At 34.6% G+C, this 22,846-nt stretch overlaps 1 long non-coding RNA gene across 3 annotated transcripts in view; it reads left to right on the plus strand.

Annotated features, from left to right (window-relative positions):
- Positions 1–22,846, plus strand: part of LOC132012865 (uncharacterized) — an 85,030-nt gene that overhangs the window by 21,105 nt on the left and 41,079 nt on the right. For 2 of the 3 annotated variants that reach the window (XR_009402781.1, XR_009402784.1), the window contains one exon: positions 18,805–18,881. The exons of the other annotated variant lie outside the window; for it this stretch is intronic. This is a non-coding gene — a long non-coding RNA (uncharacterized LOC132012865). The remainder of the gene's footprint in view (positions 1–18,804; positions 18,882–22,846) is intronic. 3 annotated transcript variants of the gene reach the window in all.

A 22,846-nucleotide genomic window follows, 5' to 3' on the forward strand; every position in this document is an offset into this window, starting at 1 on the left:
CAGGCCCTTCCAGCTGTCAGAGCAAAGAGGCATGTGTATATACTAGCCCATGTACATGCACATTTCTACAAATATTTCTGTATAAAATCATCTGTATCTGTATTAAGCAGAATATGAATTTATACTGATGTGTCCACCTCTAAATCCATTACAACATGGATCATTCTATCTTCTTTCCTTTGATTACTTATAATGTTTTATTCTAACAGTGAAAAATCTGGCTCTCCCATCTGCCATGCATTTATTTAATTATTCAATTTCATTACACATGCATTTTAATATCAGAATGGTAAACCTGTATCCCCAATGGAAAATTATTTTATAAACTAGAGTATAGTCCTTATGTACAGTTTGTTTTGCCTTTAGTCTTATAGACTGCTCATTTCCAAAGTTACTTGGATTAGCACCTTTCCCCCCAGTCATGTCAGTGGTGGTCTCATGTATTTATAGTATACTTAGATTATTTTGTCATATTCTGAATTCCTTCTGGGATTTCCTGTTATTATTATGTATTTTTAAAAATATTGCTAGAGCCAGTTTGAATTCATTTCATTAATTATAGCCAATCCAAATTTAACACACTGTACAATAAAATCTATGGGGAAGTAGGGTTTGCAATAGTAGACAAGTCCACATCAATCCCAAAGGATGCCTTTGTGTGAATTAGAAAGAGACTTCCCACCCCATTACAGTTTACTTCCCCTCCCTTCTGCCAAAAAAAATTGTTAGAATAAACTACAAATAGAGGGAGACCGTGACATGAAAAGTGTACCTTGTACAACTTGACCAACATTACCAAGTGACCCTAATCCATGTTCCAGGTAGCAGAATAACTAAGTGGGTAGAGAATTGTTTGGTACAAATATGCAATGGTGCCCACCTGGAAGTGAGAGGAATGTCCATCTGTGGGCCACAGAGATGACACTATGATAGAGAACATCTCCAGACATTCAGGTTCAGGAAAGTTCAAGTCTCAGGAAGGAGTTTAGGCAGCATGAAGAGTAAGAGATAGAGCAGCTCCACGGGATCTGAGAACCAGGATAGGAGTAAGGTCGGTAGAGTCAGGACACACCAGATGTTTGTCTCATGAAAAGAAAGAGATTGTGAGACTCAAGAATAAATTCAAAGTAGCACTGATGTTATCGCACTGTATATTGACTAATTGGAATTTAAATAAAAACTTAAAGAAACTGTAGTGGCACCTGAATGGCTTAGTGGGTTAAATGTTTGCTTCTGGCTCAGGTCATGATGCCAGGGTCCTAGGATTGAGCTCTCCATTGGGCTCCCTCCTCAATGGGGAGTCTGCTTCCCCTGCTTGTGGTCTCTCACTAGCACACACTCTCTCTCAAATAAATAAACAAAATATTTTTTAAAAAGGTAGCACTCACATAAAGGCTTAGTGGAGGCTCTGCCTAGAGCTCTTTACATCTCTCATAATGGAGAATATCTAGAGCAACTTGTTAATGTATATATTACCCATTCATGTTTTTTCTATCATTTACACAATTATTTTAAAAATATTTTTTATTTTATTTTAATAATTTTAAATATTAAATTAATTGCCAATATTTTAAGAAATCAGTAGATTGCATATTTAAAAATGTAGATTTCTGGCCTCTGTTGAGCAACTGGAAAATCTGACCACTTGGACCTGTTTTATTGCTGACAACAATAGGCTGGAGCAGAAGGAATCTGACACTCTGCTTTGCCAGCATCCCCATCATTCTTGCTGTCTTACTCTGGATTGCTGAGTTTGTAATCTCTGTTTTAGAGTCCAAATCTAGGGGTTACAAAGCCTCCAGTATGAAAGTTGAAAGGTCACAGAACCAAGGAACTTGGTAGATAATTATATCCATTCTCCTAGCTTAGCCCTGCAAGGCAGAGTGTGAGAAAGATTGCCTTGTCATGACGAATATGTTCTTTTTCACTAATCATATCTATTTCTCAGGTGTCCATTGTTCTCTAGCTTATTACATTATTTTATGTAACCTAAACTGCATTTATTTCCTGTTTGCTTGTTTTGACAGCTATCTGGTTTATATTGTTCTGTCTGGTTTATGTTGCTTCCAGGTTCCCACGGCTTATCTGTGCTTTTCAATCTTTTAACTATCATAACTGCTCTCATTCTTTCCAATGCAATCAGATATTTTTCTTCTGAAATTTTTGGGCATTCACTCACATTCATTGGTAAGAAATATGGATCAGAAAACATCAAAGTCTGCTTGAAGGTTTGAAGTCTTCAGGGGGGCACTAGCAAGTTCTGTCCCAAGGGAGGACGATTCCCCTCAGCATCACTTCCCATGAACTCACGATGGTCATTAGTAACCCCACTTTCTTTTCTATGTACTCATAACCCATTTGTATAATAACTTGTTCTGAACTTTGGCCAGGGAACAATGCCAGTGTAAACAGTCAGGACATACAGTATTCAATAATCTCTTCTTTCTTAAAATCAAGATTTTTGATAGTGTTTAGTATTGTAATACTCTCCTGAATGTTTCTGTAATTTGAAGATTCAAAAAATGATTAACCTTCCCTACAAGTTCTTTCTGTCTCCTAGATTTTATTTTTCCAAAAGAAAATTATCTTCTCATCCATATCATATTTGATTTTAATTATCTCTGATAACGTGTATTCCTACTCTTTCTATGTTGAAAATCATTGTGTATTTTTTAAAAGATAAAAGCAAGATAGAATTTTATTAAATCTACTTTCTGTCTCATGTGACTATTATACTATTTTTTGTAAGCTGACTTAAATCCTAGCAAGCTTTTCAATGCAAGGTTATTGTCCTCTTACTGTATAGAAGAATCTCACATGAACATTTCATGAGAAAAACTTTGATTTTTGAGTAGCTTAGCTCATTGTACATCATTTGAGTGAAAAAGGAGCAAAATATGAGCTCTTCAGTAATTATTCAATTTCTGTAAAACAAGGACATTTGCACAACTCTGTGTCCCCACAGTTCAGTGTTTAAATTTCTCTTCCAATGCTTACCCTGGTATCCCTTATAGACTTGATAAAACAGCTTTCTCTCTTTCCTTCAATTTTCTACTTAAAGACATTTTGATGAGTCAGCAAATAAACACTCTACCAAACATGTTCTCCCTGTTCTGTTCTCTTTGACATTCTTCCTTTTACTTGCTAAATTTCTTTATTCTGATATAAAACTGATAAGAATTGTGTGATTATTAATATTAACAGTATAATACAAGGATGTTTTTGACTCTGCCTCAATTTTTCTTTCCTCGAATACACAAACACATGCACACACACACACGAATTCCATGAACTAAACCCTCTTCTTGGGTTTAGCTAAATGGATGGTCACTGCTTTATTCATCCTTTTAGTATGTTCTATCTCCTACTGGCCTATCAGTAGGGTATTACATTGGTGGTTACTAACACTTTAAGGATCATTTGAGAATTTGATGGAAGCTATAAGATTCTCAGAATAATGCACACAGATTAACAAAGTATACTATGTGTGTGGCGGGGAGAGGATTGGATTTTTGGCTTTCTTGAATAGTGTTTGTGGACCCCACATTAAATACTCTTGCATTAAGGTACCAATCCAAACTTCTTTTGGAGGTATTTTTCACTCTCCTGAGACAGAGGAACACATAGTTTGTGTGCTAGGTAAGTGTTTGCCGTCTTTTTGACCTTCTGACCTGTCTCTGCAGAACAACGCTGTTGACTGGTAATGTTGGTTAGCCAGACCAGTACTGGTGGTTTGTAATGACTGGTATGAATACAGTCTTCTTTCTTTTCCTCAAAAGGATTTCACCTATATGTGTAAAAATAGAGATTCTTGCCTGCTGGGGCCTAAGAAGTCCCTATTTATGTTCAATAGAGAATATGGTCCTATGACTTTCATACTAACATTCCTACAAAACTTTGAATCTTTGATAAAGAGATGCAGATTTTCTTCTCATGTTCTTCCCTTCATTTTAAGATGGCTTATATTCTGCTCACTCTGTTTCAGCTTCTAGAATTCCTCCTGGCCCCTCTCCCCTCAACTTTCCCTGAATATATATATATATATATATATATATATATATATATGTGTGTGTGTGTGTGTGTGTGTGTGTGTGTGTGTGTGCAGTCTCAGCTCTGTTCATCTGCTCCCATAAACTAGAGAGAATGAAGACATTCTCCAGACACCACCTCACTTCCTCCAACGAGATCAGCAAGTGTATAAGGACGATACCTTTACCTGTATCCAGCAGGAACACAGATCCTCCCTGTAGGTGAATGGAAGAGTTTCCGTACCTCTTGTACTTGTAGTCGTGGCACTTTGTAAACTTCCCTGGGAAAATCCTCCATAAACATCACAACAAATGGCCCATTTGCTCCTTCTTTTGACATCTGGACTACATGTTTCTGTGTTGATTTACTCCCTTTCCTGTTCGTTTCTGTCAATTCATTAATCATTTGCAATTGGCACTCACAAGAACTAAATGTTTCTTCCTTTCCTTCAGCAAACCCAAAGAAGTCCTTGACTTGTTTTGTAAAATCTTTTGTAGTTAGCATCAAACTGGACATCGAGTGATTTATTTTGGTTTGGGAAAAGATAAGCTTTGTTTCTCAGCTTTAAGTATGATAAAGAAGTGCTTCCCAGCCTGGTCAGTTTGACTAGTGGTAGTAGCATGCTCTTCTCTCACTGAGTTTGAAACTTTGCTCTGGTGAAGCCTATTTAAAGGAATGGAACATGGTTCCTAGTAATGACTCTTACGGGATGTAGTGGGTAAAGCAGGAGACTTTGAAAACAAAGCAGCTTTGTTGTTGTTATTTTTAAAGCACTTGAGTCCATCTGATGGATTTTTAAGCTATCAAGTAGACAGAATGTCAGAAACAGAGAATTTACTGGTCTTCCATGGCTCTGATTTACCCTAGAAGGTGACAGTAAAAACCCTATATAGATGGATCGGCAGGAATACTATGTGGCATCTGGAAAACTCTTTGTTTGAAAAATAATGTTTTCCCCAATACTTATCTTTCTTCATTGATTATCTTTAAAAATTATTTTTCTTTTTTTTTTTTTAGATTTTATTTATTTGACAGAGAGAGACTCAGTGAGAGAGGGAACAGAAGCAGGGGGAGTAGGAAACGGAGAAGCAGGCTTCCCCATGAGCAGGGAGCCTTAGGAGGGCTCGATCCCAGGACCTTGGGATCATGACATGAGCCAAAGGCAGACAGTTAACTGACCAAGCCACCCAGGTGCTCCTGATTATCTTTCTTAAAGTGACTGGCCAAATTAGAATATAGGATTTTTATTTATTTATTTTTATTTTATTTTTTTTAAGATTTTATTTATTTTACAGACAGATCACAAGTAGACAGAGAGGCAGGTGGAGGGAGAGGGAGAAGCAGGCTCCCCACTGAGCAGAGAGCCCGATGTGGGGCTCAATCCCAGGACTCTGGGATCATGACCTGAGCCGACGGCAGAGGCTTTAACCCACTGAGCCACCCAGGCGCCCTAGAATATGGGATTTTTAGATAGTGATGCTATACTATCTGTTTATGAATAGAAATGATTTTCACTTTTTAAAATGCCTATTGGACTATATTATTTTAACTTTGGGCTTCTGGGCTTCAAATATCCATAGCTTTCAATGTATATATGCCAAATATAAAAGTAAATTTGCTGACAAGGAAATTGCAATTGATTAAAAATAACATTTTTGCAGGATCAGTATGTGGTTTTGTCATTGATTGTAATGCATGCTAAATTAAGTTACACTGAATTACTGTTGTAATTATTAATAATAATGGTCAGCATAATTATGAAAACTTTCACCCAGACAATCAAAGCATTTTACTCATTTTTTGTCTTAATTAAATACATGGAGAGTTAAGTAATTAGGGGAAATTCAGAAAAACAAAACAAAAAAAAGTGTCTTTATTTATTGATCTTTTGTTTAAAACATTTTCTGAAGACTCTTCATACCAGTGACATCTAAAAAAATTATTTGAATATGTGTTTCTTTTGTTTTTTTTTTTTTAAGATTTTATTTATTTATTTGACAGAGATCACAAGTAGGCAGAGAGAGAGGGAGAAGGAGGCTCCCTGCTGAGCAGAGGGTCCAATGAGGTATTGGATCCCAGGACCCTGAGATCATGACCTGAGCTGAAGGCAGAGGCTTAACCCACTGAGCCACCCAGGAGCCCCTTGGATATGTGTTTCTTGATAAAGATAAAATTTACACAGTTTTGGATTATACTCATAATATTAAAAAGAATCACATATAATAATTAAGACAGAGCTTTTATGAAATACTCATTATTATGGGAGTAAATTCTGACTTGCAAATGTCCCAATAAATCTGGGTAGATGACACCTTTTTTTTCTTTTTCTCCCTCCTTCTCTCTGCTTTTCTCCTTCTTTTTTAATGAAAGCTTTTTTACTTCTATATTGCTTTGTTTTTTGAGAACCCGGGAAGAACTGAAGCAAAATTACTGAATATCCTAATAGGAACTCAATTTGGACATAGAAACTATTACAGATCTCCTAATAAGGCAACTTGCTGTGTTCTAGAAAACACATGAATTCATAGCTGACACTAAACTTACCATGGGTGATGTGCAAATTTGACTTTGAAGAGATAAGAATGTTTTGATGAAAATTTTCTCTTATTGGGCAATCACCCTGTTAAAGGTACATAAAGAATTCTCTGTATGTCCAGCTCTGTTAGTAGGTATGCAAATACACATCCAAGATTCCCCATTTACCATTCTGAAATTCTAAATCTCAGAAAACGAAAAGATTTCTTTCAAGTCACTTGGTGGCAAACTCTGACCTAAACTGAGCTGAGGTGACTTAAAATCTTTTTAAAGCTGTACTTAATTTGAATATTCATACATTTCTCTACAGAATATTAATATGCTTAATTATGGGGTGCTGCCTCAGACCTTGCTAGAGGTATGAAATATGCAGGCTATGCTGTATATTACCTTTCTAAGATCTGAGTAATTCTGAATTTTGAAATGTGGCCCAAGAATTTTAGTTAAGGGACTGCAGACCTGTGCTACCATCATTACAAATCATTTGGCAAAATGCTTTATAATCAATTCTTCAGTAGTTATTTTTTTATACCATATTGATTTCATACTATGATCGATTACTTGTTTGGCATACAAAATTTCTAAGAGTAAAATGTATTTTTTGAAATGACTTTCTATTGAATATTTATTATGTCAGTATTCCCACTAACTATGTTTTATGTATGTATATTATACAAATTAGAAGAGTGAGATAAAGCAATGTGCCCAGAATCCTGTCAATAGTAAGTGTCAGGGCCAGGTTTTGAAATCAGGTATTTATAACACTAGAGCCTAAACTCTCGATGGGAGTTTATATTATTATTACCTCCCTTCTTACTCTGTTATTGCTTCTGTGGTTAGAAAAAAGGAAGAAAACCTAAACAAGTAAAAAAAAGTTATATGGGGTTTAATTCCTATAAAAAAACAACAGCCTTATGAGGCATTGATATTCCTAATATGCAGATAGAGAAACTGTGTCTCAGTGAGGTCAGGGAACTAGCCTGCTAACCCAAGGGCTACATGACAAATAACTGATTGAGATAGATTTTGAACCCAGACAGATTGGTATTATGCTCTTAAGTATTATCTCAAATATAAACCTTTTGGAACTGCTTCTGTGTTAACCTTGTAAGTGCTTAGTTCTTTGCTCATAGTCTCCATTTTCTGGAAGTTTCTACTGGAAAATTATTGACAAAATGGCAGTCTTGTGAAGATGCAGGGTTTGTTTGAAATGTATTATGTGCAGTGTTTCTCATTTTTTTTTTTTTGAAAGCCCCGTTAGAATCCAGCTGATCTAAGACTATATGTAATTAAGAGAACCAATAAATACTAGTAATACTGGTGGATTGATTATTTATCATAATATTTTTTCTTAATGCACAGTCATTTTTGATGTAAACTTTCTTATCCTACCATTGATAATTGCTAGTAAATCAGAGCAGATGACTGCTACATGAATGCTTCTGCAGTGATGTTCATAAATTGTATTTACAACTGCCAATTGAAAGTACCAATGTGGGGACTAAACCGGTGTCTAATGAAGTTAATGAAATTAACTGATTCTGATCAATTAAATAAATGGTGATAAGATAACATGATGAGTCATGTGATCATATGGAAAACATAACTTTCCATGGATGCATAGTTAAGCTAGCTGAATCTCTGTCTTCCAACAAAGAAGTCTTTTGCTTTGTTTAGTTATTGTGAGGATGAGTATTTGATGATCTTAGAAATTCTGACCAGAATAGCGGCAAAGTCTAGGGAGAAGCTACAAATAGATACACTGAAGAATTTTCACAACAGTTAGCTGAAATTATTACTGGAGATGCTATTGCTTACTTACTTCAAGTATTTAACTGTCTATAAAATAAGAAATTATTGAAGAGGAAATGACAGCCACAGACTCTTCTCCAGTCCCAGAACTCATCATCCAAATGATTTTAGGGACATTCATGAAAATCAAATTGACAATGAAATTTTTGAGACAGATGATGATAATTTTGAGTATAGTTTAAAGATCCTTAGATTATTAGCATATATAACTGGTGAGAAAGACATGTATTATTTTTCTCTGTATTAAGCTGCTACTGTTATATATAGCATGTTACCAGGTTTTATAACAATTGGTTTAGTTTTAGGCAGTTAATGCTAAAAATATATACTTGTTTTATATTTAATGTTAGATACTTTATTATATTTATATAGGCTTATGTCAGAAATTCAACATATATTACTGAAATAACAATATAAACTGTTCCCTTGTAGTACCTCAAATTGAGATGCCTATCTAGAAATCAACTGTCTTAAATAGAAACTTCTCTGTTTAGAGATTTCATGATCCTGTATTTTACCATGAATTGATGAGGGTTCTATTATACTGAAATAAAAAGGACAGTAGTAACTCAAACCTCCAGAGAATCTCACGAGACAATATCAAAATGTGGCTTTAGAAGAGAAGAATAAGGAAGAGAGAATAGGTCAAATACTGCCTTGAAATTCTCAACATTCTTTCTCAATGAGTCACAGAGAACAGTAGGCATTGGAAAAGGATCCATTCTATTTACATTTTTTTATTATGTCTAAGAAGGAAATGGTTTATCAGAATGGGTCATTCTTACAACCTACTGCATATGCATAGTCTCCAAACTAATATTATACCATTTATTACTACATACTTAATATGTGTTTTTTTTTTTAGTTTTTGTAACTTTTTATTTTGAAATAATTTCAAACTTTTAGAACAATCGCAACAATTCAAACAATTCTCATTTACTCTTTACCCAGACTCCTCAATTGCTAACATTTACCACATTTGCTTCATCATTTTCAGAATAAATAGGTACAGACACAAACACACATACACACACAATTACTTTTCCTGAGCCCTTTGATAGTATGTTACAGGTATGATGCCACTTTATCCTAAAATACTTTAATGTACATTACTTACTGATAAGAGCACTCTTATATACTAGAGAATGATGACCAAACTCAAGAATATTATATTGGTATAATATTATTGAATCTACAGACTTCATAAAAATTTTACCAATTGTCTTCAGTGTAACATATATCTAAGTATATGTTATGAATATATGTACATATAACATATGTATATGTTATGAATATATGTCCAAATATGGATCTGGTTTAGGATCCAGAATCACACATTAAGTTTGGTTGTCATATTACTTTAATCTGGAACAGTTTTGAATATTTGTCTTTCATGAGCCTTATTATTTCTTAAGAGTAAAATTTAGGTATTTTGTAGAATTGAGCTCAATGAGTTTGATATTCCCACATGATTAGATACAATATATGAGGAATATAAAAATCTTTTGAGCAATGAGGAATATATGTTTATTTAGGGGACATGTATCTGGTGAGGAAGGCAAGATATTCCATCTCTATTAAACCAGTACTTTAATACACTTTAGTGCTTTATATCAGTTTTTATATGAAATGTTTGCTTTTAAGAAATTAATGTTTCTAAAAACAGTTGTGTATTATCTTTTTAATGTTTGATATTTTTATAAGATCTAAACACATGTGTTACAGGTGTGATATGTCCTTAGTGCGGCATATCAGCAGGTATATGATGTTGATTTGTCCCATTACTAGTGATATTAACTTTGAACACTAGGTTAAAGTGGACTTTGCTTAGTTTCTCCTTCAGAAAGTGTTTTTTTTTTTTTTTTTTTGTCTTCTTTGTAATTACCAAGTGACTTGGAAGATACTTTAGAACTATGTAAACAGTTTGCTTTTCATCAACCTTTCAACCACTAGTTTTGTCATCCAAAGATGATTCTTATATAATTGACTCACTATAATTGACTCATGGTTTGTCTCCCCCTCCAATTTCTCCCAACTCAATTCTCTCCATCTCCCAATGTCCTCCATGTTTTTCTTATGCTCCACAATTAAGTGAAACCATATGATAGTTGACTCTCTCTGCTTGACTTATTTCACTCAGCATAATCTCTTCCAGTCTCGTCCATGTTGCTACAAAAGTTGGGTATTCATCCTTTCTGATGGAGGCATAATACTCCATTGTATAAATGGACAATATCTTTTTCAAGATCAAGTTTCTGCACAGCAAAGGAAACAGTCAAGAAAACAAAGAGGCAACCCACGGAATGGGAGAAGATATTTGCAAATGACACTACAGACAAAGGGCTGATATCCAAGATCTATAAAGAACTCTTCAAACTCAACACGCACATTAGGGAGATTCAAATCAAAACCACATTGAGATACTACCTTATGCCAGTTAGAATGGCCACAGTCAACAAGACAGGAAACAACAAGTGTTGGAGAGGATGTGGAGAAAGAGGAACCCTCTTACACTGTTGGTGGGAATGCAAGTTGGTGCAGCCACTTTGGAAAACAGTGTGGAAATTCCTTATATTCTTTTGTAACTTCACCATTGTTGCCACATTAGTCAGCTGGATTCTACTATAAGGAAGAGATCTGCTTCACTTCTCTTTGTTTATTATATTTGTATCAGCATAGATACATGGATTCTTTTGTTAAATCAAACTGAGGTGTAATTTACATATATAAATGCATTCATTTTTAGAGTGCAATTCAGTGAGTTCTGGTAAGTATGAATATCCATGCAACCACCATACCATCAAATTATAGAACAGTTCCATCACTCCAAAAAATTTCCCCATGCCCTTTGCAGTGAATCTCTAGCATCACCCTCAAACCCAGGCAAACAATGACCTGCTGCCTACATCTATAGATTAGAGTTCCCTTTTATTTTGTGTCTGGCTTCTTCTTTCAGGTAACCTAATGTTTTTTACATTCATCCATATCATTGCATATATAAGTTGTTTGCTCCTTTTTATTGCTTTTTATTAATTTTCGTATGTATAGACATGTGAAAATTCTATTGAACAGTACTGTTTTCACTCATTAATTTTTGCATTTTATTATTTCTTTCCTGTGGTTTTCTTTGGTTTATTTTATTGTTGTTTTCTTGCCTTTAATTGGAGAATTTAATTTATTTAGTTTGTTTTTCTATTTTTTTTTTTTTTAAAGATTTTATTTATTTATCAGAGAGAGAGAAGGGGAGAGAGCGAGCACAGGCAGACAGAATGGCAGGCAGAGGCAGAGGGAGAAGCAGGCTCCCCGCTGAGCAAGGAGCCCGATGTGGGACTCGATCCCAGAACGCTGGGATCATGACCTGAGCTGAAGGCAGCTGCTTAACCAACTGAGCCACCCAGGCGTCCCTGTTTTTCTATTTTAATTGACATGAGTTTCAGTTTATGAATTTTCATCTGATTACTGTTTTCAGTATAGCCCAGAGGTTATAATACATAAAATTGTCATTATTATTACTTTTGAGAAATCCTATCATTCTGGTTTGTTTTTGCCTTTGCAAGAGTTGTTCAGTATGTTTTTTTTTTTAATTTCTATATAGAAAGGACTGTAAAACTTTTGTTATTAATTTCTAGTTTTATTTTGTTTAGAACAGAGTATTTGTAATATTTCTAGTTTATGGAATTCATTGGTGCTTTCTTTATAGCAGCGTATATAATAAAAATTTGTGAATATTTCCTGTGTTGTTAAAAAGGATTTTTCTCTGCTGTAAAGGTATAAAGTTGAAAGATTTTATTTATTTGTCAGAGAGAAAGAGGGAACAAGCAGGAGGAGTGGCAGGCAGAGGGAAAAGCAGGTTTCTGGCTGAGCAAGGAGCCCAATGTGGGAGTTGATTCGCAGGACGCTAGGATCATGACCAGAGCCAGCAGGCACTTAACCAACTGAGCCACCCAGGTGTCCCAAAGGTATAAAGTTCAGATACATACAATACACACACAATCTAGGTTATTGATTATATTGTTTACATTCTATATTCATGCTTATGTTTTGTGCCCTTAACTTGTTCTGGTATTAAAAGTAGTATGTCAGGGGCCCCTGGGTGGCTTAATCAGTTAAACATCCAGCTCTTGATTTCAGTTCAGGTCATGATCTTAGGGTTATGAGCTAGATCCCCACACTGGGCTCCATACTTAGTGCAGAATCTGCTTGAGAGTCTTTCTTTTTCCCTCTGCCCCTCCACTGTTTTTCTCTCTTTCTTTCTCAAATAAATAAAATATTTTTTAAAAACAGTATGTTAAAATCTTCTACTAATGTATGTTTCTTTTTTTTCTTCTTTTATTTATTTTCAGCATAACAGGATTCATTATTTTTGCATCACACCCAGTGCTCCATGCAATCCGTGCCCTCTCTAATACCTACCACCTGGTTCCCCCAACCTCTCACCCCCCGACACTTCAAACCCCTCAGATTGTTTTTCAGAGTCCATAGTCTCTCATGTATGTTTCTTATCATCTTCTGCAGTTTTTACTTCTTAACCATGGTCACTGTGTTTTTTGGTGTACACTAACAACTGTTTCAACTTTATTGTGATTTTTAACAATTGAGAACAAATTGTTCTCTTTTAATATATTCACTTTTGTCTTGAATTGAACTTTGATATCAATATTTTAAACTCTCTGTTTTAAAGAGAACAATATATTTATATTTCATAAATATAAATTTTTTTATATTTAAGGCTATAGCATTTTTCTGTGATTGCCTTTATAATTATACACTTTATGTCCTATTTCTCTGATCTTTAAATTTAACATTTTAATGTCTTTTGTCAGTTTTTATTATTTTTTTTATTTTTTTATTTTTTTAAAGATTTTATTTATTTATTTGTCAGAGAGAGAGAGAGAGAGAGAGAGAGCAAGAGCGAGCACAGGCAGCATGGCAGGCAGAGTCAGAGGGAGAAGCAGGCACCCTGCGGAGCAAGGAGCCCGATGTGGGACTCGATCCCAGGACGCTGGGATTATGACCTGAGCCGAAGGCAGCTGCTTAACCAACTGAGCCACCCAGGCGTCCCAGTTTTTAATAATATATTTTGGCTGCTTCTTATTGCCTACACTACACTAGTCGTCTTATTATATTTCCATTTTATATATGCTTGTACCACTGACTTTTAGTTGCATTATTTCTACTCTTCAGAACATAAAAATTTTATATATTATTATTCCTCTCTTACCACCACATTTTAAAAAATAGACTTTATTTTTAGGACTGTTTTATGTCTACAGCAAAATTGAGCACAAAGCACAGATGCCCCATTTATTCCTGATCCTACTATCAAAAGTCTCACCTGTGAGAATAATACATTTGTTGCTATCATGAACCTACATTGACACATTATTATCATGACATAAGTTTCACTCCTGATGGCTTTTGACAAACGTATAATAGAATGTATCTACCATTATAGTATCATACAAAGTCGTTTCACTGCCCTACAAATCCTCTATGCTCTATTCATCCCTCCCTTCCCCCTAACTCTTGGCAACTACTGATCATTTTACCATCTCCATGGTTTTGCCTTTACCAGAATGTCAATTGGTTGGAATCATACAGTATGAAGCCTTTTCAGATTTTCCTCTTCCACTTAGTAATATGCATTTAAGGTTCTTCCATGTCTTTTTATGGTTTGATTGTTTATTTATTTATTTATTTATTTAGTGTTGAATAATATTCCTTTAGCTAGATAAACCACAGTTTATATATTCGTGAACCTACTGAGAAACATCATTGCTTCTAACTTTTGAGAATTATGAATACAGCTTCCATAAACTTGTGTCTAGGTTTTGTGTGGACTTAGGTTTTTAATCATATGGGTAAATACAAATGATTGCTGGATCATAGGGTAAGTGTATGTTTAATTTTGTAAGAAATTGCCAAACTGCCTTCCAAAATGGCTGTACCACTTGCATCTTCACTAGTAAGGAATGATGAGAGTTCCTGTTGTTCCATATGCTTGCCAACATTTGTTGTCATCAGTGTTTTGGATTTTGTCCATTCTGAGCATGTAATGGTATTTCATTGTTGTTTTAGTTTGCAATTCCCAAATGACATATGATATGGAGCATCTTTTTATATTCTTCCTTGCTACCTATATATCTTCTTTGGTAAAGTGTCCATTCAGGTCTTCCAGCTTTCTTTTAATTGGGTTATTCCTTTTCTTATCGTTGAGTTTTCAGAGTTCTTTGTATATTTTAGGTAACAGTTCTTTATCAGATAATGTGTTTTATGATATTTTCTGCCTCTCTGTACTTATGTTCTCCTCTTGACATTATCTTTCACAGAGCAAAAGTTTTTAATTTTAACAGTCTAGCTTTTCAGTCATTTCTTTCATGAACTGTATTTTTGGTATTATATCTGAATATTCTTCTCCATAACTAAGGTCATCATTTTCTCCTATCCTATCTCCTAGGAGTTTTATAGTTTTGTATTTTAACATTTAAATCTGTGATCCATTTTGAGTTAATTATTGTGAAGTGTATAAAGTCTGTGTCTAGATTCATTTTTATTTTTTTTTCCTGCAAGTGAATGCTCAATTGTTCAACACTATTTGCTGAAAAGATTATCTTCGCTCCATCGTACTGCCTTTGGTCCTTTTGTAAAAGATCAGTTGATTCTGTTTATATGGTTTATTTCAGACTTTCTGTTAAGGTGCATAGATCTATTTTCTTGTTCTCTTAGCAATACCACAGTCAATTACTTTATAATAAGTTCTTGAACCTTGAGGATTCTCCAACTTTGTCCTTTTTCTTCAATATTATGTTGGCTATTCTGGGGCATTTGCCTTTTTATATAAACTTTAGACTAAGTTTGTCAGTATCTACAAAGTAACTTGATTTTTTTTTTATTGTGATTATGTTAAATCTGTAGATCAAATTGAAAAGAACTAATATCTTGACAATATTGAGCTGTTTTATCTGTAAACAGGGAATATCTCTCCATTTACTTAGTTCTTTGATTTCTTTCATCAGGGTTTTGTAATTTTCCCCATATAGCTCTTATACGTATTTTGTTAGACTTACAACTATTTCATGTTTTGATATTAATGTAAATTGTATTAATTTCAAATTCTACTTGTTTATTGCTAAACATGATCAACTCTTGTATATTAACCTTGAATCTTGCAACTTTACACGAATTGCTTATTAATTTCAGGAATGTTTTGTCAATTCTTTGGATTTTGTACATGGATGAACATACTTTCTGCGACAAAAGACAGCTTTATTTTTCCTTCCTATTCTGCTTCCTCAAAGATAGTTTCTATTACCTTCTGTGAATCGGCCACACTTTTTGTTTCTTTGTATGTTTTCTACTTTTTTGGTTGACAACTTGATATTTGAATATAATCATGTGGTATCTAAAGAAATCAGATTCTTTTCCTCCTCAAGGTTTATGTTGCTTATTGTGTGTAGGCTGTACATATTTACTTTTTAGTGACTTTCTAACCTACTTTTGTAAAGTCTGTATTTTTTGTCATTGTGAGCTCTGAAGTTTGTTTTTCTGTTCTTTTAGCATATATTCAGCTACTATTTTGACAAAGACTTTCTTGAAGGCCCAGAGACAAAAAAATTAAAGAAGTTTTAAAAAAAGGAAAATAAAACTCTTAATCTTTGCTGGTTGGATCTCCTTCAGTGCTTGGTCAGGTCCCTTACCAGTTTGTTTTAGCCTTACCTTGGTGCTCAACCTGAGCCTTAAGGATAGCTAGAGGTTGAAATCTTAGGGTCTTCTCAAGTCTTTTCTGAGCATGCATTTTTGCCCTCCAGTATACACATATGTGCTTTTGGATGCGCTCATTTCCCAAAGGGACTCTCTCTAGGACTGTCCCCCAGTTTCTTCCCCCATACTTTCCATGTCTATTGTTGGCCTCATTTGCTCATTTGCCTACAGTGTTTACTGGGAAGCCCTCGGCATTGCCTCTTTTCTTTCCTGAGCACATTCTAAGTTAGGCAAAACATGCTTTCTTCCACTACTCAGGTAAGTTAAAACAGACTGACACAATTCTCTGAGAATAAGATCTGATCCATTCCCTCTAGAACCCAGGACCAAGGTCTCTCACTGTTGAGTCTGGGCTGTGTCTCACTGAGCTGTGAAGGCAGGTGGGACAAGAATAAGTAAAAGTGTTGTCAAGTTTTCTTACCTTTTTTAAGTTGTATTTTTCTTGATTAAGGGTTCTGTATGTTTTGAAATCCTATGACTTCTTTTTTTCAGAATTCTTACCAAGTTGTCTCTTATAGTTAGGTTTCATTTTTCAATAATTCTGTGGAGGGATGGGCCCTTGGAGTACCATCTCTGTCATTTTTGCTGACATCACTATGTAAATTTTTAAGTTACTGTTCTGATGTAGTATGACTCCTTTTTTGTTTTGTTTCTTTCTTTCTTTCTTTCTTTCTTTTTTTTTTTAATTCTCTGTGGGAGTATGTTTTATCTCCATCCCCTCTTCTCTCTTTTGGACTATCTTTCCAAATCTCACTAACTCCCTACAAAAGACTGTGACAGGGGTTCAAAAATTGTGACAGGGATTCTGGTGGAAATTGATATTTATTTTTCTACTTTTAGTTAATCTAAGTTTGTTATGTTCTCTGTCTTCCACTTTTTTTTTTTTTTTTTAAGATCTCATTTATTTATTTGACAAAAAGAGAGAGAGCACAAGCAGGGGGGAGCAGCAGAGGGAGAGGTAGAAGCAGGCTCTCTACTGAGCAAGAAGCCCAATGCAAGGCTTGATCTCAGGATCTTGGGATCATGACCTGAGCCACAGGCAGACACATAACTGACTGAGTCACCCAGGTACCCCACTGTCTTCCACTTCTGCTGAAAACATAGAATTCATGTGGTTTCATTTGTTCTTTTTGTTGATCTGTATAGTTTTTGGAGGATGTATGGAGAGACTTGGGTTTAGGCAGCTACTATTATCTTCATTACCTAGAAATTTCTTTACTATATGTTTTATTGGGTATGATTGTGAGAGTGGTGATGTCATTTTTATTCAAATTGGGTTATCACTGATTACTGTATTAACAGGTAGTTAATAGTTACTGAGCATATCTTAACTGTTAAATCCTGTGTTGTGTTTCGTTTTACAAGTGTGGAGAGACTGACATGATCAGTATCCTGAAGGATTTGTATTCTAGCAAAGAAAGAAACAGATTTTCATATAATGTAGTCATTGCTCTTGTCTTACCACTTTCTATACTCCATTTAAAGGGCAAATATATGTATATATCTCATTTTCATGTTCTTAAGAGGTATTGTCTGCTGGCAAGTGAGAAACTCAAAAACTCTTTGTATAATTCAACAATATGATATATATTTTATAAAATTATTAGTTGGCAGCTGCTACCAGTTGTTGATACCAATCAAAAACAAAAGTACTAGGGAAAGGATGGTTGACTTTCATCTCTAAATCTCCAACTCATGGTATTTCAATTAATTTGTAAATATCTGTTGAGTATCTACTATTCCATGTAAGACCCTATGATATGTTGATCTTCTGCAGACAAACGATAAAAATTAAACAAGACAAAATTACTGCTTTTCATGTACCTGGTTTTAATCAGTGAAGAAAAACACATACACAAATTATTCAAAAAAGGCAAGACTTGAAATAAATGCTATAATAATGCTGTATTTGAGGCATAGGCCAAAAGATATAGGCACAGGGTGAGGTAAGAAGGTTAGATGTCAAATCACTGTGTTATATACCTAAAACTAATGTCATATTGTGTATCAGTTATACTTCAATAAAAAAACTAAATAGATAGATAAACACCAAGTCAATCACTAAAGAAAATCAAAGGGTTAGGTGTTAGGGGCTCATCTGGAACCTTAGAAGCAGGAAGGCATTTTCAGAAGCCTTAGGAAATGTTGCACTTGGGGAAAATGTTCATTCTTTTGCATATTTAAACTTTGCTTTGAATATAGTTAACAGTCATGCCAGCCTCCCTGTGAGAGTAAACTTTTCATTTCCAGAGTGAGACAATGACCGAGACAAACAGGGTACAAGAATGAACAATAACACCAACCTTATTAATCGAGCCTCTGAGTATTTCTAAGAGAGCAAGTTAACAGGACTTTTGACTGGATGGCATCCTATAATTGTACTTGTGAAAAAAAAAAATGAAACAATGTTTTCTTTTCCTTTCTAAAAGGGAGGCAGGTGCATAGAAGCCTAGAAGCTATAACTTATGTATATGTCAACTGAAGATTTATTTCTAGATAAAAAATAGCTGGTTTGGCAGCAAGAATTTTAACTGTTGAATCTGTTATGATTCTCGTTTTAATTAGTTGTTTATTGCTTATTTAAAACAGATTGATGATGTTGATTTGAAACAGTTTGTGATCATAACCAAATTGCTTATATAGGATTTTTCCCGATATTTTTCTTAGAAATTGTTCTGCCTGTCGGAGCACTGTGTGTTTGCCTAATTGAAATAAGCCCACCCCAATCCTCTTGCACATGTAAGGTAATATTGCTCAATTAGTTTGCATAATTTTACAACAGGAATTGGATTTATTTTCCGTATTAACTTTCATAAGCTGAATAATAAGCTCACAGTTTTATGTTTGAGTGTCTGAGATGTGTAGCACTCTGTTCCCATTAGTTAAGGAAGCTGTATGATAGGAAATTAATCTTCAGTATTGTCTGACTAAGAAATTGCAAGCAAGTGGCCAGAGGTCTGAAGCTGGGACATATCCAGGTTCCCATCACCTACCCATCTAGCCACCGTACATAGCTTTGAATGTTAAAATGCACACTATTGATACTTTAAAATAACATGATATTTGGATTTCTGGCTTTCTTGAAAATTCAGGGTGTCTGGCGATGCTTGGCCTCAGTTCCCAAATGACAAATTCCAACTAGAATGTAGAGATTTTTTATCTCACTTCACATCGGCCACATTCTCCATGTTAACAGTCTGTGCCTTCTGTATTTCTTTATTCTTCCTCACTTTGCTGCCTAGTCATTGTAGGCATTTGAGCTTAAGTGAAATCGTATTTAACCTCTGTCTCAATGCCCAAGTTGCCACACTTTAAACTCTCTTAATTTTTGAACATATAGTAATAGTGATAGCATAAAATATGTTCCATACAGATCAGGCATAATTTTAAGAAATTATTTGGATGGTTTAGCAAGATCCTAGGAATCTTGGCCATGTGTGTTCATGTCTAGAAAATATTAGAAAACAATGAAAAAATGAGACCCTTAAAAGCAGGTGTCTAATTCTATTCACTGTTCTGAAAATTACTCTTTACTACATGACAAAGCTTACTCATTTTGTTACATAAATATTTGGTGGTATATATTTAGTAAATATTGGATAAATAATGTAATTTTAGAAAGAGTAGAAAGCAATTGCATTAATTCCTTTTTGTTCATCTTGGATTTAGTTATACATTGTTTATATATTCTGGTACACTGTGGTTTACCTTTGTATCTTATAAACTGGCAATTATATGTTTGCCAGTATATAATTACTTTCATAGTCAGGAAAAAATTAATTACATATCTATTTGATGTTTGCTTGGTAGAGATAAAGATCTTACCAGTAACTTAACATGGCCCAATCATTATTATTCTTCTTATTGTTGTTATAGAAAACTTTAATGATGTCATATTTTGGGAGAATACTGTTTAGGAAAAGTACTGCTACATCTTAGATTCATAGAGACAGAGAGAGAGAGTCTATGATGGGTTTTTCCCAAGAAATTTATAATCAGAGTGAGGAAAGAAGATTTATAATCTTAAACTTTCAAGTGAGAACACTTTCTTTTCTATTCTTCAAAGCTTATGGTTTAGATCAAAGGTGAGAACAGTAGGTTGGGAGAAAAACCACATCATAAGAAGTTGACCCTCTCTAAAATTGTGATATTCTTTCTCTATTTTCCTTTATTATATGTAGTAAGAGCAAAAGGTAAGGTAAACCAAGCCTCAATCTTCCACACTGCAGCAGAGAACATTAACCTTAAAATTCTTGGTGGTTATCATATGACATCCCTCTCCTTCTTCCTACCTCCAAATGTCTACTGAATTTGGTTTATTAGTAGCCTTATAGGCTATATTTTTATTAGCTTATATTTATTAGGATTAGGTCTTAAATGATAAATCTACTCTATCATTCAAGTGACAATTTTAACGTGTCATTTTATTTATTGTAGTTCACTTGTGAGTCCATGTTTCAGCCAACGAACCAAACTGTTACAATTATTTATCATCCACAAAACTGTAATGTTAAATTCAAATCTCCACTTAGTAGACCCATATCAATAAATTTGGCCTGATACAACTTTATGTTGCACTACCATCTCACATAATTAATATCCATTCTCACACATATTCCCAGATTTCTGTTTTTTGTACGTTGGAAGCATTACAAAGTTCTTTTAGAGCATAGCTCACATCTTCATGGGTCATGATTTATATATAACCTTGTTGGGTCTGCTGGGGCTTGAGTTAGCTTAGATTTAGAAGCAAAGAGGAGTGGTGGGCAAGTTCACCTTAGGTGAACTTAGAGTATCTTCCTTAGGGAAGGCCATTTCAGTTTCCTCAGGTAAAGCAGGGTTATTTGCCTCAAATAAGGATTGGATGGCTGATTCTACTGGCAAAGAAACCTCAACAGAATTTAGGGGTTCAATGTCTCCACCTTCATCAGGATCTTCCCATATATCCCCATGCTAATTTTCAGGATCCCATTCCTTTCCAGTCCATGCCTTCATTTTAACAGAAGACACCCTCTGAGGTTAGGAATTAAATTTGTGTTGTAATCTGGACTTGCATAGAATGAGAATCTGGGTTTAGTTTGCAGCAACCTCAGTCCTGCAGCTATAGGTGGTAAGGGTTTCTTTCAGGGTAGACCTAGAAATTTGCAGATCATTTATACAGTGCTCTAGCAGGGAATTTTAATCCCCGAGCTCATCCTTTTCTCTCTCCAATTCACCCAGTGCAATTAGGAGCAGTCAACGAATCTCATAATACTCATTAGTTTGGCAAAAATATTCTAAGTTTTCTATCAAATATGTGGTTACTTAGAACCTTTATCTTGTAAGTATTTCATTAGGAATATCCAATGGTGATATTTTCTGTATTTCTGTTGTCACATCATACTATGAACTATTACTGCTCTCTTTACTACTGGAAATAGAGTCATTCATCTCTTCAGATCTAATTAGAATTGCAATTTCAGAAACCCCAGAACCAATTTAGAAAACTCATCCTTAAGATTCTGTTTTTCTAGAACTGCTTTAAGTAACAAAATCTGTGTTAGGGTTCTCCAGAGAAAAGAAGGAGCGACCATGATAATTATCTGGCTTATACCAGATAATTCTACCTCTTGGAGCAAGGATGGATTCAGAATCCAAGCTGAGAGTATCAGATTCTCTTTTTTATAGAACGTATTTAAACGAAACAGAAGCTGAATCTGATTTATTAAGCTTGGAGGCTTAGAAGTTTAGTCAATTGAGAATTCAGCATCAACATCATGGTGATCCAAACCCAATCATAACCCAAAGTTTGGAGGAACAAAAATTATCAGCCTATTAGAGATAGTTGGCAGACAAAGGACTAGATCAGATATATTGCAGAGAATAAAAGAGAACGAGAATAAGAAAAGACCTCTCAGTTCCCGTGCCAGCTGGGTGTCCTTTCTGTACTGGGGGCCTGCACAATTCTCCTGATTCCTTGTATTGTGTTTCCTCTTTCTTAGTATGATTGGGTTTCTGATCATTGCTCAGTTCACCCCCCCTGCCTTTTCCGTGGATTGTTTTATGTAAGTTTTATTTATCTTCTAGAGAAAAACACAAGTTTTAGAAGAGTTAGATCTTTGTAGTGAGAAGTTTAAGTACTCTGCACTTAGAAGACCCTAAAAAAATCTCTCAGATTAAACAGTAAAATATCTGCTTAAACTCTTACTTTTTTTGTTGCTACAATCTTTTCTTTCTACCGACTGTACCATAGTTCTTAAATTTGTTGGGTAAAAATGCTCTCTGAAACTCTGGTGAAATCTATGACCACTCTGGAAAAATCCATAGTACACACACACACACACACACACACACGCACATACAAACACAGAATTTTGCACATGATTTCAGGGATTTTGCAGACTTCAGGAAACTTAGTAATGAGCCGTAATAACCCAGCTTAGAAATCTCAATCTTTAAAATATAATTGCATTTCTATAAACATGTCGATAATATATTAATAATTCACTATGGGAGCTTTCTATTTGAAGGAATCCTATGGTAATTCATAGATTAAAGAAACCTCCCTGAAACACAGAGATATTTAAATTTTTTTCTTCTATAATTCTGAGTTTTAAGGCATATACCTTTAATACCAATATTATAGAATTCTAAGCATGTGTCAGATTTAAATTGCTTACATTTTCTTGGTTATAAAACTTCCACACCATATGTCTAATCCAGAGAATGT

Source organism: Mustela nigripes, chromosome 3 (assembly GCF_022355385.1).
Source record: "Mustela nigripes isolate SB6536 chromosome 3, MUSNIG.SB6536, whole genome shotgun sequence".
NCBI lineage: Eukaryota > Metazoa > Chordata > Mammalia > Carnivora > Mustelidae > Mustela > Mustela nigripes.